General features: G+C 46.3%; 1 long non-coding RNA gene across 1 annotated transcript; it reads left to right on the top strand.

Moving 5' to 3' along the window:
* Positions 1–8: 8 nt before the first annotated feature.
* Positions 9–27932, top strand: LOC148001470 (uncharacterized). Its single transcript, XR_015637590.1, has 3 exons — positions 9–251; positions 15470–15608; positions 26351–27932. It is a non-coding gene; the product is annotated as an uncharacterized LOC148001470 (long non-coding RNA).

Genomic DNA, 27932 nt, shown 5'->3' with positions numbered 1-27932 from the left:
ATTTTTTTGAGGCGTAGGAAGCAGGCTGAAGACAGACATGTGAGGTGGAGGAGAGGGTCAGATTTTGAAACGGAACAAACTCAACTTAATGACCTGGAGATAATGTCAGCCCATGAGCACCCAGGAAGAAGATAGATGACTGAGAAGTGGGGCGTCACCTTAACCCTCGCCCCCCCTGGAACCCACCCACCTCCCCGCTCCCCCCCCCCCCAATTATGCTTTGCCAACCTTGTCTCTGAACCAGCTCAAAGGTAAGGAAGTCTGCTCTTCGGTTTGCAGAAAACTAGAAGGCTGCTGTTTTTATGAACTCACAAATACTAGCTTACCACAGGAGCCAACCATTTAAAAATGTCTTTTATGGCGACACGGCGGTGACGCTTCTGAATGCTAACGCTGGAAAACAAAACACCGTGAGCTGGAGCACCCACTAAAAGCTTAACGCAGAAGTGCGTTGAAGCACTTTGCCTCTCGGGCTTTTGGCTTTTCTCGTCAGCCAGAACAGGCCCTCACTGTTCAACTGATGGTGAAGGATTACTTGGATTATTTGCGCCGGGCACCTCAGTAGGTGAAATGTAGTGGAACTCTGGGCAGCAGCTCCAGTTACAAATCCTGGCCATATAAAATAACAGGAAATGTGGGGCGTGGGGAGTTCACTGGGGAGATTAACCATTTGGAGGAGTCGCACGTCAGCATCCTGGTGCTTAGAGAAAAAAGATCGCCCGCACAGAGTTTAATAGTGTCAAGAAAATTCTGCCGCCAGACTAAAAGAGAGGGCTGCCCATTCTATTTCCAGAAGGGCTCACGCTTAGTTTGAAGGCCATCTTCCTTCTCTGTTAGAAACACCGGGTTGAAAATGAAAGCCATATGGGACTGCAGCAAGATTTGAGGTTTATTTTTTCAAAAAAATTAAATTAAGTAAATGAAATCTAGATTTCCTAATTTTCCAAGATGACCTCTCGGAGTTGTTGGCTTTAGTCCCCTTCAACTGTCTTCTCCCTCCCCAAACTCCCATCTTGCTTCTTAACACTGAACAGAGATTTTCTACACATTAGCCCACCACACGCCTTCATTTTTTTCTTGTAGGTATACTGTTATTAAGATAAACTTCTCCTGTGAGTACAAGTGTTTGTGCTATTCAGATAAATTTAAAATGGCTGGGGGGGGGGGGTACTAGCACTAGATTTAGGATCTCTGTACCACCCAGAAGGGTGAGCCAACATTCGTGACAGGGCAGGGACAACCCCAATGATTGTGTACAGACTTGACTATAGTTCTTCAAGAAAGGTATGTCTGCGCTTGAAACAAAACCACCCAGTCCCGCAGTGTATGCTGACAGTGAACTGCTGAGAAAATTTTCTGAAATTGACGTTTGCAGTGTATGGGGGAGGAACAAAGAAAGAGGTATGTGTGGTGATGAACACACAGGACCAACCTTCAAGATTTATTCATTTTATTTATGTGAGTGCACTGTAGCTGTCTTCAGACACACCAGAAGAGGGCATCAGATCCCATTACAGATGGTTGTGAGCCACCATGAGGTTGCTGGGAATTGAACTCAGGACCTCTGGAAGAGCAGTCAGTGCTCTTAACCGCTGAGCCATCTCTCCAGCCCCCAGGACCAACCTTCAATCAAAGGGTTCGAAAGCCCAGAGAGAAGTCAGGAAGGTGAGGGAAGGATTAAACCCGAGAGCAGAGTTAGTTCATTTGCAGTTCCTTGGGAGACAGTAGGGAGAAGGAAGATGTCGTGTCCAAGAACATGGGCCCATGGTTGACCAGCTTCACCCAACCAGACTTAGAGACATTAGGTTTTCTAGTGTTTCTGGCTGAAGTGGGTGTTTAAAAGGACATCCCTGGATAAGGGGTCCCCGGAGGAACAGCAAACTAGTCAGTAGGCCATGGCACAGTTTGTTTGGGTGTTGTTATTTGGAAATGCCTAGCCTCCTGGAAGAGGGCAGGGACGACCTGTTCATAGTAGGTAGAAGGTCAGCAATGCAACATTCTTGAATTCTAGAAGCATCCTTGGGTAAGTGTACACAGAGCAGAGGCATATGTTTTCGTTCAACTTAAAGCCCTCTGGTCTTTTCTCCTCTCCTTTTCTATTTTGTGGTGCCAGGTCCTCAAACCCAGGACCTCGCAAACGATAGGTCAGTGTTTTATCATTGAGATACCCCAGCCTACACATTCTTCCATTCCTACTCCACAGTAAGACTGGGAGATCAAGATGGGTGAAGGGCGGAAACTTTCCTGACTGGGATCATTGAGAAGAGCCATCATTAGGTCTGGGATTCCTTAAACATTGCTACTTTTTAAGACCAGTGGGCTTACCAAAGCCTGCGTCCCGGCAGATTATTACTTAAACCCTCTTGCAGTTCCTGCTTTTGTTGCTAAAGCACACATCCCCATCTGTACCCTGTACGCCCCTCTGTAGACATCTATCTGAGCGGGCAAGTCTCTTCCCTTGTCCTCAACAGGAGTGTGAAGACCGCTCTTCCCCACGATGTCTGTTCCGCAACCCTCGGGAGGAGAGACCCCCAAGGCCCTGTACAAATTCCAGGCTCCATCCACTGAACCTATCCTCGAACTTGTCAGGAGAAGGGGTGACCAGGTTCCTCTTAAAACTTCAGTTTTCAGGAAACTCATGGCAGAGGTTGCAGGTGTGTGTCTGCGTCCTCCCACAAGGCCTTAGGGGACAGCAGATGCCCAGGTGTCGTGGGATCTTCCAGTTGGTATCTTTACTTGTCACTCTGACACTGAATTGCTTAAAGGTCAAGAGTTCAGAAAAAAACAGAATTTGGTTTTGGTTGGCTGGTTTTGTTTTACAAGACATGGTCTCTTACAGCCCAGACCAGCCCAGGCTAGCCTTGATCTTGTTATGTAGCCAAGGCTGGCCCTCAACTCCTGATTTTCGATCCTTAGCCTTTCGAGTGCTGGTTATCAGTGTGCACCACCAAGCCTGACAGAACTCTGAGGGCTGCTTCTTCTTTAAAAAAAAGTCTCTTTCATTTCTTTCTCCTTGTTTGTTTCTTTGTTTCTTTGCTTTCAGTCTCTCTATGTTGGCAGGCTTTGAAATCCTGGACACAAAGTATCCTCCTGTCTCAGCTTTTGGAGTTTCTAGACCGCGTGTGCTGTTTTGCTTCTTTGCTGTCATTTTAGACAAGGTCTTGCTGCATAGACCAGGCTGGTCTTGAGCTCACAGTGATCTGCCTGCCTTGGTTTCATGAGCACGGCAGTTACAAGCATTGCCTCCAATCTGGCTCTTTTTTGTTCTCATTGTTCTTTGAGATAGGGCCTCACTGTGTATCTGCGAACTCACTCTGTAGACCAGGGTGGCCTCGAGCACACAGAGATCCTCCAGCCCCTGCCTCCTGAGTGCTGGGATTAAAGACACACCACCAAACCTAGGCTTTGTCCACAACTCCCAGAACTGCGTGTGCTTGGGGGTGTCTGTGCGTGCTGGAAATGAGACTTAGGTAGCTCAGTGGTGTGGCACTTGCCTCACATATAGGAGGAGGCCCAGGGCTCTATGTCCACCACTGCAGGGAGAGTGAGGAGGGACAGGATGGATATAGTCTCCTCACCAATGGAAAGCATTGGTGCCTCATGACAAATATGAGATAACCCCTTCTGTTCCGTGTAACCATGTGCTGTTCCTTATGTGCCAAGTTCCCAAAATAATGACTCTAAGGCTGAATTATTTATGAGTAAATGCCTAGGCCAAAAGCTTTGGTTCATTCTCCCTAGCTCATAACTCCCACTTATTCTATTCTAAGTCATTACAAGTGGCTAGTAACCTCTCCTCAGGTTAATGCCAAGGTCTCCATCAGCTTTCGGGTGAATCTCTTCCGTGCCTGACTCTAACCCAGAATCCTCTCTCCTGCCGGAACTCCCACCTCCTATTTCCTGCCTAAGCTAATAGGCCAACAGCTTTTTTATTGACAGATGATGTTTCCGTACAGTTCATAAGAGATTCTCTCTACAGTTCTGAGCATTGATTTTGGAGAGGAAAGCCTTACCTTGCTGACAGGCAAAAACTGGTCAACATCTTCCCGTTCTGCATCCTCAGGTATAAACTGTGGACAGCTATAAACTGCACTGTTCCTGCCTAGTAAGACCCTCTCGACCCCAGAGTCTCTGGTGTGCATCAACACATTCAACTCATACACACCGACTTCTGAAGGGTGGGGCTTGTACAATTACCTTCATCCTATGGGCTCTGCACAGAGCCTAACTTAAAGAGCCAGGATATAGGCGCTGGCCCAGTGAGTTTATAAGGCCTTGCATTATAAGGCCTGTGTCTCCTTCTTTCTGGAAGAGTCTTCATACACAGGCTCTATCTCAGGTTCTAGAATAGAAGAACAGAGTTCAGACAAAGTTACTCTTTTTTGGGCTAATGTGTTACCGTATGATTAACCTCTTGTTGGAAACAGTGATTCCCTGGTTACTGAATTAATGAAGTAAATTCAACCTATTCGAGGGTTGAGATGTCACTTAATGGTAAGATTTGCGTGTGCCTTGACAAGACCCTGACTTTGGGCAGCTTTTCACTTGGTCTATGCAGCTAAGAGTATGGACAAGCAGCCAGAGACAAGCTTGAGAGCTAGGTTGGGAGCAGAGGCTAGTACTCTGGAGCTGAGGTAGGAGGATCACAAGCTCAATGATAGCCTGAGCTGTCAAGTGAGTTCAAGGCTAACCTGATCAACTTAGCGAGATGCTGTTTCAAAATAAAAGAAGGGGCTTGGGCAGGGCACAGTGTACAGTCTATACTGTCATGGGCCACCTGTTCAGTCGTGTCCTGCATTGGAATGTGGGTAATGTGGGCACTTTCTCCTGAGCCTGTGGGGAACATGACTCTGTGGTGGACCACAGAGAGTCTCAGAGCTCTGCTGTTCTTGCTGCCAGCTAGCGCACTTGATTTCCCTTCCCATTAATCTGGACTCTCCTTGTCACTGACCACGTGCTTGGCAGAAGACAGTCTCCTCTCCAGGACATGCTGCTCTATCCCTAGAGTCTGTAGACAGATACTGTATATGTGGCAAAGGGGAGTCTAGGTTGAAATAATAGTTTTCTAGCATCTGCTGTCCTTGAGCTGGTGCCACAAGGGTGCTTAGATGTGAGGGAGGGAGGTAGGAGACAAAGTCCAACAGCACAAGGACTTGATGAGCCGTTAGTAGCTTTAAAGATAAAAGAAGCAACAAGTCAAGTAGTGCAAGCAGCTGTCAATAGAAAATGGAGAAACCTGGGCTGAGGATGTCCTCAGTTGACAGAGTGCTTGCCTGGCATGCAGGATGTAGGCCTGGGTTCCATCTTCCAGACCACATAAACTTAGTACAGCGACAGTGGTCTGTTATCACAGCACTTGGGAGGCAGAGACAGGGGGATAAGGAGTTCAAGGTCAGAATTGGCTATGTTAGGTGCTGGGGACCAACCAGGCTGACATCCAGGTTGACTGAGGCAGGCAGGGATGGGGGGCATTGGCAGTTGAGGGGCAAAAGTTGCAATTGTTGGGTCTAGAATTGCTTACTATTTGTAAATGTTTCTCTTCCTTTAACTCTTTGTTATTCTAAGACCAAATTAGCTCCTGCTGCTAGCAACAAGGGATTAAGGGGGAAAAAGGCTGTTTTTACTTTGACTCAAGGGCCTATTACTGGCCAGTCAAGAGGCTCAGAGTTTATCAAATTCTTCATGAACAAGAGAAAAGAAAAAAAAATGAAGGAAAGAGAGAGAAAAAGAATGAAGCAGAGAAAGAAAAGCTTCAAGCGAGCCTTTATTTCTGTTCTCAGTATATATACTTTCTCTAAAAATTTACCCCATACAACTATCAGGTAGAACTGTTATAATAGGATAATTGACTACATGGTTTTCTAAACACTTTCAGATTCCAATAAGTTCATAGGAAGTTTAAGGCAATAATTTATATCATAGATTGATAGTTAAGGAATCACAGCAGAATTGTTTGCATGTCTTTCCATTAAAACTAGTATCCCACTAAACATTCATTAGCTGTTACTAGCCCCATCCATAAGTTCTTTATAAGTTTAAAGCAATATTTTTTACATCACAAACACACACACACACTCACACACACATATACACATACACACATATACACATACACACATATACACATACACACATACACATACACACATACACACATATACACATATACACATACACACATACATACATATACACATATACACACATACATATAGTAGTAATATTTTACTTTCTGTCCTTGCACCTACAATAAATCATCCATTCCCAGTTTATGACCTTTAGTTACCAGATAATAATCTCACACCTAACCTAGAAGGAATGTTTTCCTTGATTGTAAATTTGACCCAAGCCTGCTTTCTTTTCCTAGTACAATTAGCCCGTGACACATGAAGGTTTGCAGAGCTCTCTATGAGCTTTTATTCTATAGAGATCTTGAAATTACTGTATCAGTTTAGGAATTCTATAAGATCATTATCAGGGACTATGAAATCATCAATTTGCCTACATAGCATTACTATATGAGTATTGCTTTATAGAAAATTTGCCCAATAAGGGGGCTGATGCCCAGGAATCGTTAGGCTATGTAATGGTGACAGGAAAGGCATCTCAGCAGCGAAAGGCAACCCTCGGATGAAGACTCTAAGGACTTTGCCTTCTTGGAGCTCACCCATCTCAGGCCATGCAAAATGGTGGGCCGTCTCCAGAAAATTCACTTACATGCCTTAACTTTTCCTAGATGGCTTCTGATAGGTTGAGTTACTGGGACCCTGCCTCAAAAAAAAAAATAAAATAAAAGATTAAAAAATAAGATAAAAGAAAGAAAAGGCACTCTTGAACCTCTACAAAGGAAAGCAGTCTTACCCAAACCCAAAGTTTAGTCTACAGAGGCCCATTTTAGATTTGTGACCTCCAGAACTATAAGGTGTCATTTGTGCTTAGTTAAACCACTACAGCTCTAGAGTCCCTTGCAGCTGCAACAAGACAAACCAGTACAAACCAGTAGAGTATGGCAGAGTTATGGCTGGTGGTAACTAAAATTAAGCTTGTGCTTTCAACGCTCTTGGAAGGCCGCTGTCATGCAAGAAGTCCAGCCATGGTGTAATCCATTGTGTGAAGAAGCCCAAGCCAGCCACCTAAAGGGCAAGTATCACGCCTCCTGCCTCTTGGTGAGCACAGGCGGACCCAGCCATCAGCTGTGTGCAGTTGTGAACTTTGCCAACTGATGCACACAGGAGAGCCATCCAGTGAACCTGTCTCTGACTCATAGAACCATAAGCAAGTAAAATGGTGGTTGCTTGAAACCCCTATAGTTTTGGACTGTGCCTATGCTGTGCTTTAATGCTGTAAATACGTAGGATGATATTTGCCACGTTCGACGCCTCCATCACATGTTCCTTATTGTCATGATCTTTCATCTGCATATGCAGAAATTTCCCAGGAACCTGATAAAGGCATATCGTCCCTTATGTGGTAGGTGGGGCTTTGGTTTCACAAATGTTTCCTCTTCCTGCTATCATGAGCCCTCATGGTGCTGGGCTTTACATTGTGGATTTTGGAGACAGGGATTCTCCTGCCTCAGCCTCCCAGGTGCTAAGCATGAGTCGCCATGCCTAGTACTTGTCAAAAGTCCAATAAACAGGGACAGCGAGATGGCCCAGCAGGCAGAACCACCACATTGGAAGGAGAGAGCTGACTCTTGAAAGTTACCCTTTGACCTCCACACGCATACTATGGCATGAACGTGTGCACCTCAGTGCATGTGTGGACACATACATAATAAAACTAAAATTTTATAAGCTGGTCATTATTGAATGTTTTTTCTATTAAAAGCAAACAAAGTAAAATAAACAAAATTAACAGATTACCGGGTTCATAGTGTGTGTTTGTTGTCCTAGACATCAAGAGACTGAGGCCATCACTCAAGTCTGGAAGCTTGAGACTAGCTTAGGCAACATATCGAGGAAAAGATACATGAATAAAAATCAGGCAAACGCCATGAAGTGTTCATGACAAAGTTGTCCAGACAGTTGTTCCATTTTGTTTGGGAGAATAAGGGGCTTGCTTAGTTGTATGTGGGGAGTGGAGACAGGGTTTCATATGTCCTAGGCGAGCCTCAAACTCTCTAGGCAGCCGAGAATGACTGGCACCTTCAGATCCTATGGGGACTAAAGTCCTGAGTGGAGGTGGATTGTTAACATTAGCATGAGTATGTCAAGGACTCCAGTGCCTCAGAATGGCACAGCCTTCCCCTGGTCTATGCGCAGATGTTGACAGTATAGAAAATGTTGAGGATAGCTTCTTCCTCCAGGATGTCAAGAGCCTAAAACTTCTCCCCTACAGAGACCACCCTGCTAACAAGATTAGCTAAACCTGCTTCTTTGATTAACTGTATAGGATAAACCTGCCTTTCCGCAGGTGTGTTTCGCTTTTCTTCATTTCCTGCTGACCCAGCTAGGTCGATCCCTAAGCCATGCAGGATGCAGCAGGGTCCTCTTGCCTGTGTAGTCTATATTCTTGAGTGGTGGCACAGGTTCGGGCTACCACACCCAGTTTATGTGGTGCTGGGAATCAAACTTAGGGCATCATGCATGCTAGGCAAGTTCTCTATCATGAGTCATCACCAGCTAGGAAGCCAGTGTTTGTTTTGTTTTATAGCCAGCCAGAAGTCCCAGTATGAGTTTCTTAGGGCTGTCAGAAGACTCACTCCAAACTAAGGACTTCAAACAATGGAAATATGTCACTACCCTAGAGATCATAACGCCGAAGTTGGTATGCTGGCCCGGCATACTGGCACTACGGAGAATCTTCACCTGCCTCCTGTGCTTCTGGAATGCTGGGGATTGTAGATCCATCCCTCTAATCACTACCTCCACCAGCCACACCGCCCTCTTCCTGTGTGTGTCTATGTTTCTAATTCTCTCTCCTCTCTCTCTCTCTCTCTTTTTTTTTTTCCTCTTTTTCGGAGCTGGGGACTGAACCCAGGGCCTTATGCTTGCTAGGCAAGCGCTCTACCACTGAGCTAAATCCCCAACCCATCTCTGTCCTCTCTCTTACAGAGTTATACTAGTCTTGGAGCCCTCTCCTCATCCACTATGCCTTCATCTGAGCTGGTTTCGAAGACCGTATTTCCAAACAAGGTCATATGCTAACTTTCTAGTGGACTTGAAGTTGAGGGATATTCTTCAACCCAGCCAAGCCCCTCTGTTTGATACTAAAACCAAAGGCATTCAAAACTAGACTGCATTCAAACGAGCCTCGGATACACATTCAGAAGCGGGAGTTTCACTTTGGTGGACTGCACCAAATCAATTAAGGCAAATCGATTAGGGCTGAGTGTGTCGTAGAGAGCCTGTCTAGAGCGCATGGATGAGACTTTGATCCCAGCACTGCAGATTTTAAGGAAGGAAGGGAAAGGGAAAAGAGAGAAGGGTAGCTGGGGCTTAGAGGCATAGCTCAGGGGTGTAAAGTCGTGTGCAAAGCCATGGATTCTACACCTGTCCTCCCTTACCCCAAATCAACAAGGATGAGCACTGAGGACTCAGTGCTGTGAATGGGTTACTGCCCTTAGAAAAGAGGCTTCAGTACCTAAGGCTTGGTTTTCTATCCCCTGATTTCCAGTTAGTGCTACTGCTCTGAGCAGCCCCTGGCCTGGTCCTAGGGGTGGCCTTAGACTCTACTAGATGAGTTAATGAATGGATTGACAGAGACCTGGAAAATGGCCCCAGAAAAGAGGAGCAGTGCCAATCCATTGGCTCAGTGAGAGAGCAGGACAAGCCGGAGGAGGAAGGAAGCAGAGACAGGGCTCCTCTAAAGCCTTGTGTCCAGACCAGCTCACACAGAAACCAGAGCTGACCTGTCTAGAGCAGTCGTCTACGTTCTACACACTCAGCTTTACATAGTTACCTTCTTTCCAGTTCCTAGAGGTGAGTCGGGGTGTTTATCTGGTCTTCACGAGCCCCTCCTATGCCTTCCTGATCCTGAACCTGCATAGGAAAGACTTCAGGCTTCTGCAACTCAAAGCAGTGTTGCTCTGCTAATTAAGGTCAAAGCCTACCGTTGTCAGGATAGCCTTCTGAGCTTGGCACAAAATGGCGACTTGCTTTGTCAGCAGGGCTTCTCTTTCTCCCGACGTTGTCGGGAAACCCCCACCCTCTAGTCACGTAGCCTTGGTTCAGCGGCTACAATTCGCTGGAACGCCCCTCCATGCTAAGGAGGCGTCTCTGTACCTTAGCCTCCAGCCTTTGCCCATCCCAGGTATTCCCACCTGCTTCTCCCAAACTATATAACCCCCGAACTGCCCTCAGGAAAGTTGATCTGTCTCCGTGAAGCTGGTCTGGTGAGTCCTTAATGCCACTCACAGGCATTCTGATACTCTGTGTATCAACTCGGTCCTTGTGGGCGGTGGCCAGTGACCCAGGGAGAACGGAGCCCCACAAAAGAGCAATGAAGAGATAGGGTAGACAAAGGAACAAGTGACTTATTTGGAGGAAAACTTGCAGAGAGAAGCTCAGGAGGAATTAGTGCTTAGAAGCCTTAGAGATGGCTTAGCAGTTCCAGAGGACACAGGTTCAATTCCCAGTATCCACACGGCAGCTCATAACCACCGGTAACTGCAGTTCCAAAGGATCCAGTGTCCTCTTCTGATCTCTCAGGGCACGAGGCACACGCGTGGTGCAGACATACATACAAGCAAAACACTCATGCATAAAATGATTCTTTAAAAAAAAATAAGAGCCTTCATTTACAATCTAGGATGGGAGGGAAGGGGTGTTATAAAGTTTCCCTTTTTTGCCCAAAGTTGGCCATTGCTAGGGGCAACCAGTTAAAGAATGTTAGGTAAGCCAAAATCGTGTTTTCCTTGCTGACCATTTCTTGGGATCTGTGGTGCAGGGAAGGCAAGCATCTAGAGAAACAACTTATGCTAGATCTGGAGACCAAGTGACTGTAGTTCATGGAACTGTCACCTCTCAGTTCTACATGGAGGAGGTCTTTCAAACTAGCATGGTCCTGCCTAACACAACAGGTCCTTGGCTCCCCTTCACAGGGGTGGTTTAAGGGGAGGTGCTGATAGTAAGGTCTGGTTCCCTAATTGGTTCTTGATTTGATCAATAAAGGAGTCGGGAGCCAATTGCTGGGCGAAGGGTCCAGGTGGGACTTCCGGATCCCAAGAGAAAAAAAGAGATATGAGGAAAGAGAAGAGCCCCTTTGGCCAGACTTTAAAAGCGAAGCAACCATGTAAGATCTTGGGGTAGATAGAACCAGTGGCATTCACCACCGCTGGATGGCTGATATAGTCTGTTAAGGTTAGGGCAGGAGAGGAGATTCTGAGCCCAGCAATTGTGTTACCTGGCAAGTTCTAAAGTAATAAAGTTGTCTGCATGCTTTTCATCCACGGAGCAAAGGTGGGCAGAGAAAGAGAGAAGCCGGGGTGGTAGCCGGCAGCTAGCAAAACTAGCCAGGAGGAGCAAAAGAGAAGCGAGAGGGAGCTCATAGCTTTCCTGGGTTGTGGGTGGTTGTGATCGATTCTGGGCTAAGCCATAGGAAAGGGAACTGGGAGAGGTCAGCGCTAGGGGCGATCTCCCAGGAAGGCCGTAACATGTTTTGTTTGTTTGTTTTTTTAATTACACGCAACAGAGCAGATCCACACCCCTGCTTTGGACAGCTTATGGACACAGTCTCACTGTCTTAGCACGTCTCTCCTGTTGCCTTTGAGGGCTGGGGAAGGATACTCATACGCTGCTATAAAAGATCGAAGTGACCCATCCTGTTGCCATCACAAAGCCCTCTGCTCTATCACCACCACAGATAGAAATTTTAAATGGCAAACATGACCAGGAGAAAGGAAAAACAAAGACTCAAACTCAAACCAAGCCTCAAGGATTCTAAGAACCGTGTTCAGAACAGGAAGAGACAAAAGGCCAGAGCTAGGGGAGGTGGGGGGAGAGCTCTCAGGAAAGGAAGAGACAGGCAAAATGGAAGGTGTGCATTTGCCGGAATGAATGATAGTTCTTCCAGCTGAAAGAGCTTTTGGGAGATCTGTCTGCAGAAGTCCCCAGCGTTTAGCCAGGACAACGCTGTGAACATAAATGGCCAAAGGAAGGGAGGGTGAAAATGACTGAAGTCACTTTCTGGACACCAACTTACTAAAATTAATTAATTAATTAATTAATTAATTAAAATAGCATTGGCGTTGTCAGGGACATTCTTTTTACTTCCTGGTTACGTATTCAAATATAGAACACCTGGGCTGGAGAGATGGCTCAATAGTTAAGAGCACTGACTGCTCTTCTAGAGGTGCTGAGTTCAAATCCCAGCAACCACATGGTGGCTCACAACCATCCGTAATGGGATCTGATGCCCTCTTCTGGTGTGTCTGAAGACAGCGACAGTGTGCTTATATATAATAAATAAATCTTTTATAAAAACAAGAAGGGGACAACTGAGCCCTAGCATGACAGAGACTAAAGCAGATGACTGCCCCTGATGGCACCACAACCAGTGTGAATGAATGAGTCAGTCTTCAGACAGCAGGGTGCAGCTGCTGCTGCCTTAAATGAAGACAATAAGAACAGGCAGCTAAAGCCTGAGGTGCCCATGCTTGTAAGCCCAGCACTGAGGAGGCTGAGGCAGGTGGCTGTGGCCATTGTGAGTTCAGGGCCAGCTTGGGCTACAGTGTGGACTCCTGTCACACAAAACCAAGCATTGACAACAAGACCCTGTGGTGACCCCAGTAGTCGGCAACCCGAGTTTAATCCTGACCACTTCCTCAGACGGCCAGTTCAAGGCAGGCTAAAGAGCAGGCTTCCTGGGGTTGGGGATTTAGCTCAGTGGTAGAGCGCTTGCCTAGGAAGCGCAAGGCCCTAGGTTCAGTCCCCAGCTCCGGAAAAAGAAGAACCAAAAAAAAAAAAAAAAAAAAAATGAGCAGGCTTCCCTTTTGGTGTTCCTCAGCCCGTGTTGTCTACTTTTCCTTCCCGTTGAAATTATCCTCTTGTTTATCAATTCTTTCAAGACCTTTTGTTGTTGGGGCAGGGTATTTCCATGTAGCCCTGGCTAGTGCAGTCCTTGATATGTAGAACATAGAACAATCCCCCGGCCTGTGCCTCAGGAGTGCTGGGGTGTGTTACACCAAGCCTTGGCACAATGCTTTGATGTGACTGTCCAAGACCCTGTGGGCCTCTCCTTTGTGGACCCAATGCTGACTAGAGCTACCCCCAAGAGAATCCATGTGTCCCCTTTCGGTGACAGTCATATTCTGAGAGGGAGCTTCCCAGGAGCAAGCATTCTAAAAGCCAGGCTGAAGTCATTGTGAGCTCCTATGTCACTTATGGCCATTTAGTCTCTGTCCTATTTAGTAGCCAGGTCAGTCTCAGCCCAGTACAGTGAAGAAGAGTTGTCTCCATCTTCCTCTCTCAGAAAAAAAAAACCTATTCATTTTTTGTGGGTACACATGGTGAGAGAGAGAGAGAGAGAGAGAGAGAAAGAGTGTGTTAGAGTGAGTGAGAGAGTATTGTGAGTGTGCATGTGTGTGTATGAGTGAGAGTGTGTTTGTGTATGTGTGTGTGTGGAGAGAGAATATGTGTGTGTGAGAGAGAGTGTGTATGTGTGTGTGTAAGAGAGACAATGTGTGAGTGAGAGAGTATGTGTATGTGTGTGAGAGTGTGTGTGTGAGTGAGAGAGTATGTGTATGTGTGTGTGAAGTGTGTGTGTGAGTGAGAGAGTATGTATGTGTGTGTGTGAGTGAGTATGTATATGTGTGTGTGTCAGTGAGAGAGTATGTATATGTATGTGTGAGTGAGAGTGTGTGTGTATGTGTGTGTGAGAGAGAGAATGTGTGAGTGAGAATATGTGTGTGCGAGAGTGAAAGAGTGTGTGTGAGAGAGAGTGAGAGTAGAGTGAGAGGGCACACACATATACAAACACACTCTCACTCATACACACACATGCACACTCACAATACTCTCTCACTCACTCTAACACACTCTAACACACTCTTTCTCTCTCTCTCTCACCATGTGTACCCACAAAAAATGAATAGGTTTTTTTTTCTGAGAGAGGAAGATGGAGACAACTCTTCTTCACTGTACTGGGCTGAGACTGACCTGGCTACTAAATAGGACAGAGACTAAATGGCCATAAGTGACATAGGAGCTCACAATGACTTCAGCCTGGCTTTTAGAATGCTTGCTCCTGGGAAGCTCCCTCTCAGAATATGACTGTCACCGAAAGGGGACACATGGATTCTCTCATAATCTTTTTTTTTTTTACCATGCAACAAAACCTTTATTAACATTTTTAACAGAGGTTCAGCTATTACTGAAACTTGTGATTTCTAAACTTAAATTGGGGCAAATGGCTAGAGTGCAGAGTAATGCCATCAGTGCCCGCCGGGAATGCAGACTGAAGAATTAATAGCCACCCCTCAGGCGGAGGACCAGGTGCAGGGTTGTATGTATGAGAGTGTGTGTGTTTGTGTGTGTTTGTGTGTGTGTGAGAGTGTGTGTGTTCATGGTGTGTGTGTGTGTGTGTGAGGGAGTGAGAGTATGTGTGTGTGTGAGTGAGAGTGTGTGTGTTCATGGTGTGTGTGTGTGTGTGAGTGAGAGTGTTGTGTTCATGGTGTGTGTGTGTGTGTGTGTGAGGTAGTGAGAGTATGTGTGTGTGAGTGAGAGTGTGTGTGTTCATGGTGTGTGTGTGGTGTATGTGAGGGAGTGAGAGTATGTGTGTGTGAGTGAGAGTGTGTGTGTTCATGGTGTGTGTGTGTGTGTGAGTGAGAGTGTGTGTGTTCATGGTGTGTGTGTGTGTGTGTGTGTGGGAGTGAGAGTATGTGTGTGTGAGTGAGAGTGTGTGTGTTCATTGTGTGTGTGTGTGAGGGAGTGAGAGTATGTGTGTGTGAGTGAGAGTGTGTGTGTTCATGGTGTGTGTGTGTGTGTATGGGAGTGAGAGTATGTGTGTGTGAGTGAGAGTGTGTGTGTTCATGGTGTGTGTGTGAGTGAGAGTGTGTGTGTTCATGGTGTGTGTGTGAGTGAGAGTGTGTGTGTTCATGGTGTGTGTGTGTGTGTGAGTGTGAGTGAGAGTATGTGTGTTCATGGTGTGTGTGAGTGAGAGTGTGTGTGTTCATGGTGTGTGTGTGTGAGAGAGTGAGAGTGTGTGTTCATGGTGTGTGTGTGAGTGAGAGTGTGTGTGTTCATGGTGTGTGTGTGTGTGAGGGAGTGAGAGTATGTGTGTGTGTTCATGGTGTGTGTGTGTGTGAGTGTGAGTGAGAGTGTGTGTGTTCATGGTGTGTGTGAGTGAGAGTGTGTGTGTTCATGGTGTGTGTGTGATGTGGGAGCATGAGGTCGTGTGTGGAGACATGATGGGGATGGGAACGCATACCGCTGTGAGACTGCAGAGTCAGAAGACAGCTTGATGTGTTCTCTCTCTCTCTCTCTCTCTCTCTCTCTCTCTCTCTCTCTCTCTCTCTCCCTTTACATAGGCTCTAGGAATCAAACTCGTGACTACAGGCTGTGTGGAGAACACTTTTACCCACTACGCCGTTTCTTCAACCCCCGTCTCTTGCCATTGGAGGTGTAGAGACGTTTGCAGTCATCTTCAATCTACTCCGTCTAGAGGAGGTGAGGCTGGGGTTAGAATCTGGGCCGGCTGGACGCCTCCTTCGCACTACTCTGAGGCCTAATTATGAGGCTGTTCAAGCACTGGGAAGTGGCCATTATTGATTCTGTGTTTGGAAAGGAAGTTAAGTGGCCATATCTACACCACTTAGCCTGATAAAAAGGCCAGCGAGTTCAGGCTGAGCAGTGCTCACCAGGAAGGCCTAGTCCTCCCACTGGGAGCTGCTATTTCTGCCACTGAGCCAGATGCCTGTAAGGCTCTGTCAGCCCTTAGCTAGCGATTCTTCCACCATAAGACGGAGCCCAGATACCACCACTGGAACTTCTAAGACGAAGGCTCTGTGACATCTGCTATTTGTCATCATAAGCAAAAGTCTGTGATCTTTAAAAAATTAAAATCACATTCGTTTATTTTTGTGTGTGTATGTCTGTGTGTGAATGAGTGTTTGCATGTGTATGTGTGCCTGTCTGTATGTCTCTGTGTGCATGTATGAATGTATGCATGTGTGTCTCTATGTACATGTATAGTGTGTATGTATGTCTCTGTATACATGTATAGTGTGTATGTGTGTATATGTATGTGTATGTCTATGTGTGTATCTATGCCTCTGTGTGTGTGTGTGTGTGTGTGTGTGTGTGTGTGTGTGTGTGTGATATGTATGGAAGCCCAAACTGGTACACACTTCCCTATGGGAGTACTTGGTCTCGATGGACACAATTTGGCCCGTCCTTACTGGCTTTAATATCAGGCTCTAAGTGGTAGTGTTGAAATGGCCACTTAACTTTCTTTTCAAACACCAGAATCCATAATGGCCACTCTCAGTGGGTGAACAGTGGGTGAACACTTGTTAGTTCTCCTACTCCCATGTCAGTTCCAGAGACTGGCCTCAAATCAGCAGGCTCGGCAGCAAGTGGCACTAACCCATCACATGGGCAAGATCTGTGCTCTTGAAAAGTCATTTTTACCACTATTCTGCTTAGCAACTGGAGCCTGGCAACCCTTGGCTTCTCCCCTATAGTAACCTTCTTTTCTCCAGACTTCTTTGCAAGACTGGGGTGCAGCTTGGGGCTAAAGCCCTTGCCTAGAAATTGCAAAGCCCTGGGTTTGATCTCCAGCTCATTTACAGGCCCAATCACATCCTAGGTTCACCCCTGCGGCTGTGTCTACCTCACTGCAAAGCTTTCTTCTGCACACCCAGGAGCTGGTGTCGGGGCACACGCCTTCCCAGCAGTGCAGGGGGCTAAGGGCAGAAGTACTGAAGTTTAAGAAGGCTAGTCTAAACTGCACAGGGAGACTGGGTCTCTCTCTCTCTCTCTCTCTCTCTCTCTCTCTCTCTCTCTCTCTCTCTCTCTCACACACACACACACACACACACACACACACACACCCAACAAATGAGCTGTACTGGATAGAGACTAAGTCCACAGACTCTGAGGCACTGAGGCTGGGTTAAGGAAGCTCAGGTAGGGAGTACTGGGTCAGGTTATTCTGCCAGAATCCTTCTGAGGACCAGAGAAGGTATGTCCTTCCGTTAGCACCTGCTAAGGATTAAATGTGCCAGTCCCAAATCACCTCTTAGTAGAAATCCCCTGAGAATCAAACAGATGTGGCTTCTCTGACAAAGGGCAAAAGACCCTGAGAAATCAGAACTGCCTAGGTCTAAATCCTCAACCCCCTCCTCCTCCTCCTTCTCCCTCCTCCTCCTTCTCCCTCCTCCTCCTCCCCCCTCCCCCTCCTCCTTCTCCCTCCTCCTTCTCCCTCTTCCTCCTCCCCCCTCTTCTTCCTCCTTCCCCCCTCCTCCTTCTTCTTCCCCTCCCCCTTCTCCCTTCCCCTCCTCTCTCCCTCTCCCCCCTCCCCTTATCTCTTCCCTACCATTCTCTCCCTAGAGGACTTTGCACCCAGGAAGGCACCGAGATGGGCCTGCACAGCTTGACTTAACTTTCGGGCTGGAGCGGTGTGGCTCAGTGGCAGAGCTCTGGCTTAACTCAGCAACATAAAATAAACAACTCCCCTATTGGTCTCCCCACCTTACCACAGCCAAACACTATTTAAAGACTTGCACCCCCTTCTTTTGTCCTATGACTGTCCCCACACATAAATTGTCCTTTGTTAAATGGTACAGAAGGCTGTGTGTGAGGCAGGTCCGTGCCTGTAATCTAGCACTTGGAGGATTGCGTGAATTGAAAGCCAGCTGGGGCTACAATGTGAGACCAATCCGGACCAAAACATTGTTTTAAAAATAGTAGATAGATAGATAGATAGATAGATAGATAGATAGATAGATAGATAGATAGATACTGAAGCCATCACACACGACCATCTTCTGGGGGTTTCACTTCACCTCTGTGAGGTTCCTAATGTTTATCCAACTAATCTGCCCTTTATCTTACAGCTCCCTTGTTGCTGAACATAGGATGCTAGAAGGAAATGCTTTTGCTTCCTCAAAGGATGCTAGAAGAAAATGCTTTTGCTTCTTCAACATGGTTTTCATTCATGTGTGTCTGTGTATGTGTGTGTGTGTGTATGTGTGTGTGTGTGTGTGTGTGTGTGTGTGTGTAGGATGATGTCATTATGCAGGTGAAGGCAGGTACAAGATAGAACGAGGCCTGTCATTGGATGAGAAGGAAGGATGGGCGGGGGCTGGATTTTAGAGAGGAGAAGGGGACTGGAGTGAGGAGGGGAAGCAGCCGAGAGAACATGGAGGCCGATGTTAAGATTCCTCTCTGCACATTACAGGTTGTTATGAATGTTCTTAAGGGGTGGTTGTGTCCAGAGCTTTGTATGTCTAGGTGGGCAATTATATCTTATCAATTGGATCAGAGGTTATTGTGTTGTGTGTTCTTTCATGTGGCGATTTGAATTCAAGAGAGTACGTGGTGGCTGGAGACACTGGGCTGCCACGGAATTGGGATGTGGATTTCTGGCATGGTGGCACCTGCCTTGGGAACTGGATGGGTAGAGAGATGGCTGCCAGGCTCAGAGAGTAGCCATTGGCAGTGTGATATGGGATGGAGCAGAGCAGGTGAGAGGCTTTGCTGACAGAGATGAAGATATCAAACAGATGTCATGGGGCACTATGGTGCTGGACCTAGTGCAGAATAAAAGAAATCTCCTTTTTTAAATTTTACAGCAACGTGTGTTGTGTGTGTGTGTGTGTGTGTGTGTGTGTGTATGGGGGGGTACTCGTGTTAGCGTCAGAGGACACCCTTGGGCGTCAGTCCTTGTGAGGCAGGGTCTACTTGTTGGTATGCCAGGCCAGCTGACCCCTGAACCCTGGAGAATTTCTCTATCTTATGCCTCCATCCACCTTGCCATATCCTTGCTGGCTTACAGATGTGGCTGCTGTGACTGGCTTTTTACCCAGGTTCTAGGATTTCAGACTCAGTTCTTCATACTTGCACAGAAATTCTTTACACACGAGACCATGCAGAAGCTCTCATGCCCTGGAGTTTAATTTCATATCTGTCTGGGCCAGATACCTTCTTAGAAGTTGGATGAGAGCAAATGTGCTGACCTCTCTTACTCTAAGCGTCTGCCTCCTCCCTGAGAAACCCAGCAGCCGTTCCTCTAGGATGGAGGTCCTCTGTGCTCTGTGCTCACTCCGTAATAGCTCCCAGTGAGTGAGTTCCCAGCTTTGCTCCTGGATAGACCCAAGCCAGAGTCTTCTGAAAGGAGGTAACCTCAACTGAGAAAACCTCTCCATGAGACCCTGCGGAAGGGCATTTTCTTAATTAGTGATTGATGGGGTGTGGGGCCATCCCTGGGCTGGTGGTCCTAGGTTCTATAAGAGAGCAGGCTGAGAGGGCCATGAGGACAAGCCAGTAAGCAGCACCCTCCCTGGCCTCTGCACCAGCTCCTGCCTCCAGGTTCCTGCCCTGCTTGAGTTTCAGTCCTGGCTGCTTTTGATGGTGAACTGTTAGGTAGAACTGTGAGTGAAATAAACTCTTTCTCCCCAAGTTGCTTTGGTCGTGGTGTTTTAGCATGGCAAGAGTAACCCTGGCTAAAATAGCTGGTCTTCCTGGAAAAGTGTAGAAAAAAAAGTTCTCCGGTTGACATAGCACTGAGTGGCAATGCTGCAGACTGGAGAATTGAGGACTCACCACCACCCTCAGACAAGGGCCTCAAATGGCTTCCATCAGTACTATTGAGGGAAACAGCAAACTTTACATTCACACTGTTCACAGGCCAATGGAGCCTCCTAGTAAAGAAATCATTCAGAGACCTGTGGGGAGGAGCCTGACTTAAGAGGATAAAAATCTTTTGTTTCATCCAATTCCAAATAACAGATTTGCTTGGAAATTTCAGCTATACCTTCAGTTCTCTCTAACCCAAGCCCAAAGGACCATCATTAACTGAGCTTTTGTGTCATATAAATGAAATAATAGTGGTAGTCTTTCAACCACCTACAACAATCTTGGGGTTAAGCATGGTGGTGCGCACTCTTAATCCCAGTGCTTATGAGGCAGACTGGTGGATCTTTAGATTTGAGCCTATCCTGGTCTACAACACAGTTCCAGGCTTATTAGGTCTACACAGTGAGACCCTGTCTGGAAATCATCACTGTATTGGAGCTGGGGTATGGGGTGCTCATCAGTAGAGCACTTGTCTAGCATGCTAGAGGACATGGTTGGATTTCCCAGCACAGGGAGAGGGAGGAGGAATGTTGAAATCCTTATTTCTTTTTACCTACAACATTCCAAGTGTCCAGGCAAAGCACCTTAAGAATAGAATTTAGGTGAGACAGCCGTGATGCACAACTTTAATTCGAGCCCTTAGGAGGCAGTGGCAGGTGGATCTCTGAGTTTCAGGACAGTCAAGTCTACACAGTGAAACATTGTTAAAAACAAACAAACAAACAAACAAGAATGGAATTTAAGTTCAATGTGGTGGCACATACTTATAATCGTAGTACTCAAAAGGCCGAGGCAGGAAGATCTTGATTTTTAAGTCCAGCCTGGGCTCTGAGTAAGACCATGTCTCAAACAAAAACAAACAAAAACCAAAACACAGCAGTAAAACATCCAGAATTGAGTGAGTTTAGTATCCTTCCCATCAAACGGGAAGCCATGGGACCACATCGTGCGGCGATCACTGAAATGCAATGAGACTTCAAGAGCAAAAGCCTTGGAGGAAATTGTAAGGGGTTGCTGCTGTCCTGGTGCCATCGCCTTTTCCCAGTCCAAGGTCTTCCCTTATTACTTTGCAAGCATCTGTTGCCTCAGGGGAGAAGGAACATGGCAGAAATGCAGCAAAAGGAGTTTTACCAGGTTTCTGGTTTGCACAGAGGCAGAGGAAGATCCTTGAGTTCAAAGCTATCCATCCTGGGCAACCTCGAGTTCCAAGTCAATTGGGACATTCGAGAGGTAGAGAGAGGAGTTTGAGGACAGCCTGGTCTACAGAATGAGCTCCAGGACAGCCAGGGCTACGCAGAGAAACCCTGTCTGGGGAAAAAAGATTGCAAAGAAAAGCTATGTCTGACAAGATAGCTCAGCAGATAAAGGCCCTGCCCCTAGACTGATGACCCGAGTTCAGTCCTTGAGCACACATGACAGGAAAGAATGAAGGTTGTCCTTTGTCCTTCACAGGAGAACTGTGGCACATGCACATAAAATAAATAAAGAAATATAATAGTAAAAACAGTGACAAACAAATAAAGGGTGGGCATACAGCCCAGTTGGTGCTTAAAGCTACCATGCTTAAAGCCCTGGGTCAGTTGTGAGCCAACATGGGTGTACTAGGAACCGAACCCATGTCTTCTGCAAGGATCCCCCCAAAACAGACAGGAGCCAACCTGATGCAACTCACAGCAGAGTCTTTATTCTAGTCAAACTGGCTCACCCTTCCACCCCACACCACCGTCACACAGCACAGATTTGGCTGGTGGAGGAGCCCCGAATATCTTTCAGGGCAAGGCTTTATGGTAAGCAGCAAATTGGAGTAAGTGTGCAAGCATAGGAAAGCTACTGTGGCCTTTAACGTAACTGGCTGGTGCTGGGAGTCATATCATAAACTTAATTGCTGTTCCTATCTGCACTGGTGGTTGTTAGGCAGGGAGTGGGCTTGTAACCTGGGGGTGAAGTTCTGTTGGGAGAATAACTTGGAGATGCTGGTCTTGTTGGGGATTAGCCTAGAGACTGGAGCTAAGCTCAGATTTTGTTGGGGGCAACTCAGAAACTAATGCTAGGTACCGGCCTGTTAGTTTACCTGAGTTCAAACTTAGGTCAGGTTCTCTGAAACGGAGTCTGCACTTAAAAGATTTGGCCTCTCGATAGCAAGAGCCAGGCCAGGCAGAGCTGTAGTGTGAGACTTTCTGAAAGCAACACAAACAAACAAATCCGGTGCTAGGAATCACGGGGAACTCCAGCAATCCTTCCGCTCAGGAAGCCGAGGCAGAAGGATTTTGAATTTCATGCTTGTGTAGTTTCCATGTTGAGTTTCAGGCTAGCCTGGGCTATATAGCAAGAAGAACTGGTCTAGAAAAGAAAAGAAAGGAAAGGAAAGGAAAGGAAAGAAAGAAAGAAAGAAAGAAAGAAAGAAAGAAAGAAAGAAAAAAGAAAGAAAGAAAGAAAGAAAGAAAGAAAGAAAGAAAGAAAGAGGAAGGGAAGGGCTGGGGATTTAGCTCAGTGGTAGAGCGCTTACCTAGGAAGCGCAAGGCCCTGGGTTCGGTCCCCAGCTCCAAAAAAAAAAAAAGAACCAAAAAAGAAAAAAAAAAAGAAAAGAAAGAGGAAGGGAAGGAAAGGGAAGGGAAGGGAAGGGAAGGGAAGGGAAGGAAACATGGGCTGGAGAGCTGGCTCAGCAGGTAAAAGACCCTCTTGCCAATCCTGAGTTCAATCCCCAGAACTCACACAGGAGAAGGAAGTAACCAGGTCCCATAGGATGTCCTCTGACATCTACATCCGTGCCATGGCACATGTGCCCCCTCCCCCCACAACACACAGACATGTAATTAAGTCAAAACGTTTAAACAAACAGTAGCAACAGAATAACAGGCACACTGTGGCCCAGAGCCTGTAGGTTTTGCTGGTTTGGAGAGTCAGGCATCACCATATGTGCGGTCCCTAGCTGGCTGTAATCCATGGCCAGCACTGAGAAAACATATGTGAGAGCTTCCCAGTACATCCTCCTGGGGACCATATAGTGACTAGCCAAGGCTTACTTAGCCTTTGAAAGTAAGACTAGCTTCCGTGGGGATGGGAGGTGGGAAAAGAGACCAAAGCCTTCCCTTCCTAGTCCCTCCCCTGTACAATTCAACTCTGCCTAGACAGCTACCCACAGCAACAAGGGTCTGTCAGGGCCAAAGCCAAAAGTGCAAGCCCTCTGGCCAGAGCAGTGAATGTGGGAGCAGAGAACAGACATCTACAACTACAAGAGATTACCTAGAGGAAGCGAAGGCCCACGGCAGGCACCTCAATACACAGATGGTTTGCCTAGTAGTACCAGGAAAGAGTGTGGGTGACATCTGTGGTCAAAGACACACACTTTTGACAACTCCAGTGATGTGAGACCCGGGGTGACTTGGGCTGGGGAGGCCCCCGTAAACTTGGAGTAAAAGCTTTATGACTATGGTCTGGGGAGTATTTGCAGCCATATTTATCACCGAGGATGGCTAAAGTCTTCAGAAATGGCTTTCTCTGGGGCACACGGAAGCCTGTACCAACCGGCATATCTCTACATTACGTAGTGAGGTAGACAGGCGCTGAGTTACTGGACACTACCTCACAGCTCAGTGTGAAAATGGAAACATCTTAGAGTGTGCTCTTGCAACGAGACATTTCAGATTGTCCACTGGACACCAGAAAAGAGGGGACACTGAAGAGATGTTTATTCAGTGTGTGTGAGGCTCTCGGCAGTGGGCCAATGGCACAGCTATCCTTCTCTTTCTTAAAGGTCAGAGCCATTGCAAGCCACATCCATTTCCCTGAATGGTTTCTAATGGTCCCCCGAAGCCTCCTAAGCAGCCAGAGTTCCCCAAAGTCTTATCATCTTACTGGCAACTCATTCATTCTGTAGACCAAAATGACCCCAAAGTCACTCTGTAGACAGGCTGGCCTCATCTTCATGAAGTTCTACCTGCCTCTGATTTCCAACTGCTGGGAGTAAAGGCATCACACCTGGCAAAAAAATAAAAAAATGAAACAAAACAAAAACATGTGTCAAAGAATTTGTTTCTCAGATGATTTGGTGGAACTGGGACACCAGATCTTATCACTGACCCAAAGGAAAGAGGAACCTCAATATTCATGAATACAGGAAGGCTGAGTTGAATATAAATGAAGGCAAAGATAATTGCTCCTGTCTGTAAAATGAGTAGGGGTTGTTTGTTTGAGAAAGGGTCTAATGCAGCCCAGCCTGGTCTTGAACTCCTGATCCTCCTGCCTCTATCTTGAGAGTGCTGCAATCATAGGCATGCACTGTCATACTTGGCTCAAAATTTGTGCATTTGTTAATTACATACAATTTACTGAGCCAACATACAGTGTTTAAAGTATCTGACTATTTGGCGTACAAGCCTGTGGACCACTCGCTCTGGAGGCAATGGATCACTTGAGCCTAAAAATTGGAGATCAACCTGAACAGCACAGTGAGATTTTACCAGTGCCAGGCATGATAGTGTGTATCCGTAGTCCCACAAAGATCTGAGTTAGAGGGCATCCTGGGCTACATAGTAGGGTGATTTCTCAAAACAAAACAACAAAACCTGAACAGAAACAATGACTCCATCAGTGACCAGCCTACTGTGCAAGCATAAGGGCTGTGAAGGTTCATGGCCCCACCATGACATGACGGTAAAGTCTGTCACTCGAATGCTGCAGGGACAAAAGTAGGTAGGTTTCTGTCACTGAATGGCTAGTTGTCCTAGAAAATCAGACAACTCCAGACCAAAGAACAGAAACATGCTTTTTTTCTACCTACGATTCTTGAGTTAGCCCTGTTCATGATTAATGCTTCCCTAACCACAGGGGTTTTAATCCTTTGTCACACCGCCTCTCCCTCAAACCATAGTCAGGTACAAGGAGAGGACATACAACCCCCTGGCTTTGACCCAGGAGGACTGGGGATTTGGGATCCAGGTGTCATTCATCATTAAAACGGAGAGAAAAGGTGGGAGTAGGCAGAGTATATCAAGGGAGCCTCTAGCTGGGGAGTTCTCAACCTTCCTGATACTGTGGTCCTTTAATACCCTTCTTCTTGTGATGAGCCCCAATCATATTTTGTAATTTTGCTGCTGTTAGAGTCATAATGTGTTTTCAGATGTCTTAGGCAACCCTTAGGCTATTCAACCTCCCAAGGGTCTCAGTCTACAAGTTGAGACCCAGACCCCAGGATGTTTGTTTTTAAAACTCAACAGTGCTAGCATTTAGAGAAATAAGAAGTTGATACTCGAAGGCATAGTGGCTGTCATGCTTAGCTTTTGTCAATGTGACACAAAACCTGGCCAGTACACCAGAACTCTTAGTAGAGTGAATCTTTACTAAGAATTACCTCTGACATAGTGAACGGTAGGCACGTCTGTGGGACATAATCCTGATTATTGATTGATGTGAGAGGGCCTGGTCCCTTTGTGAAGGGTCCCATGTCTGGGTAGATGGATCTGGGCTGTATAAGGCTGAGTAAGCCATAGAGAGTGAGCCAGGAAGTAGCATTCCTCTATGGTCTCTGCCTCAACTCTTGCCTTTTCCCAGTGATGGACTGTGACCTGGGAATTATAAGCTGAAATAAATCCATTCTGCTCCAAGTTGATTTTGGTCAGGGTCTCATCAAACTATGACAACCCAACTGTGGCCATGGCCCATGCCTCTCTATAATCCTAGCATTGGGGAGGCTAAGGCATGAGGATTGCCATGAATTCAAAGCCAGGCTAGGCTACATAGTGCCACCCAGTCTCAAAAAACCAAAGACCAGCCCCATTTCTTAGGGACTCATCTTGGCATGGACCCAACTTATCTCTTTCCTATGGACCCTCTCAGTCTTCCCTTCCAGTCCATCTCCATTCTTTGTGTCCCCAGCTGAACCACAGAAACTCTTGCTACCAGGTGTTGTGGTTTGCCCTGGAGTTATCTGTATTTTGATGCTAATTCCACTGCCCCAAGGACTGCTGCCTAGTCCTGTACTCAGGAATCAGGTGACTTCACCAGAACCTTCTCCCCATTGAATTTGTAAAATACAGGTGAGGGGCAGGTACAGGATAGAAGGAGGCCTGTCATTGGAGGAGAAGGAAGGATGGGTGGGAGAGAAGTTTGAAGGAAGAGGAGGAGACTGGAACAGAAAGGAGGAAGAGACAGGAGGGAGAGGGAGAGAAGCCGTGCAGGACAATATGGCGGGTGACGTTAAGATTCCACACTGTACCTTTACAGGTTGGTACGAATGTTTTTAAGGGATGGATGTGTATTGGGCTTAGGTGGGCAATTGTATCTTATCAACTGGGCCAAAGGTTACTGTGTCGTGTGTTCTTTCATGGAGCGATTTAAGTGTAAGAAAGTGTGCGGCGGCTGGTCTGGGCCGCCACGGAATTGGGACGTGTGTTTCTGACATGGAAACCTGCCTTGGGAACTAGATAGGTAGAGAGATTGCTGCCAGGCTCAGAGAGAGGCCATGGGCAGTGTGATATGGGATGGGGCAGAGCGGGTGAGACGCTTTGCTGACTGAGAATTAAGATATCCAGCAGACATCTTGGGACATTGGAGTGTAGACCTAGTGGGGGATAAAAGACAGCCTTACTTTTTTTATTTTTTATATTTTACAGGGACAACTCCCAGTGGCCACACTGGGCTGGGCCTCGAGGAGCTGCTTCTCTTTCCTGTTCTCCATTGTAATATCTTCCTATGGCAACCCTTTTTTCAAGATCCATCCCACCCTACCCCCACCTCCTGTGTACTCCGCCTTTTGGTGTGGACCTGATCCTCCTAGCTCTTTCCTGAAGACCCTCTCAGTATTTCCCCTTGCCCGTCTCCATTCCCTTGCAGCACATGCCAGTCCACAAACACTCTCTCTACTAGCAACCTTTCAGTCACCAGAACCCAGACTGACCAAGAGCAACCGAAGAAGGGAACATCCACCCAGCAAAGTCAGGGTCAAATATCTATCTACACCAAGAGACTCCTCAAATATCACAACCCCAGAGGCCTAGATCCCAATGCAACCATGAACAGCCAAGGCAATATGCGTTCTCCAGAAGCCAGTGACCTTATTACAACAGGCCCTGGAAAAAAGCCAATTCAAATGAGAACATCAAGCAGTTATAAATATGGTCAAGGACCTCAAAGACGATATGAGCAAATGCCTTAATAAAGACCATGAAAACAAAAACAGTTGAGTGAAATAAGAAAGACAATTCAAGGCATGAACATAGAAATAAAAATCAATAAAGAAATAAAAAAAAATGAAATAAACCTAGACATGAAAAGCTTAAGGTGGCAAACAAAATCTCAGAGGTAAACCTCATGACCAGGTTACAAGACACGGAAGAGAGGGCTGGAGAGAAGGCTCAGTGGTTAAGAGCACTGACTGCTCTTCCACAGGTCCTGAGTTCAATTCCCAGCAACATGGTGGTTCACAACCATCTGTAATAGGATTCAATGCCCTCTCCAGGTGTGTCTGAAGACAATGACAGTGTACTCACATATATAAAATAAATAAATCTTCGGGGGAAAAAAGAGAATGATATAGGTTTAAAAAAAAAAAAGCACAGAAGAGAGATTTTGAGATATTGAAGACAAAGAGAATGTTAAATCTAAATAAAATTTAAAAAAATCCTGGCATAAAATATCCAGGAAAAATGGGACACTATGAAAAAGACCATATTATAGGAAGAGGAAAAGAAAAAACTCAGGTCAAAAGTGCACACACGCGCACACACACACAAAATCTCCCCAATCCAAAGAAGGAAATGCCTACCAAGATAACACGACACACCGTAATGAAATTGTGAAGCCTACAAAATAAAGAATATTAAAAGCTGCAAGGGAAAATACCAAGTAACATGTTAAAAAGTAGGCCCATTTGAATAACACTTTAGTTCTCAATCGAGACACCAAAAGGACGGTTGTTCAACAGACTCTGAGAGACCAAACCCATTGAAAGTACCAATTACAACAGAATAGGAAAACGTTATACAAAAACCAAATGTAAGGAATTTCTATCTACCAGTCCAGCTCTATAGAAGCCTTTAGAAGGCACACATCAGTCTGAAGATGTAAGTCAGAACCCAAAAGACACAGGAATAAAATAATCCCAGAACAAGAAATCAGAAGGGGATGAGGTTGTGAGAATTCACATCATAACAAATATCTGGAATCAATAAACACAGCTCATTAATAATTCTCAAT

Source organism: Rattus norvegicus, chromosome 14, assembly GCF_021556685.1.
Source record: "Rattus norvegicus strain SHRSP/BbbUtx chromosome 14, alternate assembly SHRSP_T2T, whole genome shotgun sequence".
Taxonomy (NCBI): Eukaryota; Metazoa; Chordata; class Mammalia; order Rodentia; family Muridae; genus Rattus; species Rattus norvegicus.
The sequence above is the reverse complement of the archived record's forward strand: the minus strand, read 5'-3'. Positions and strand labels throughout refer to the sequence as shown.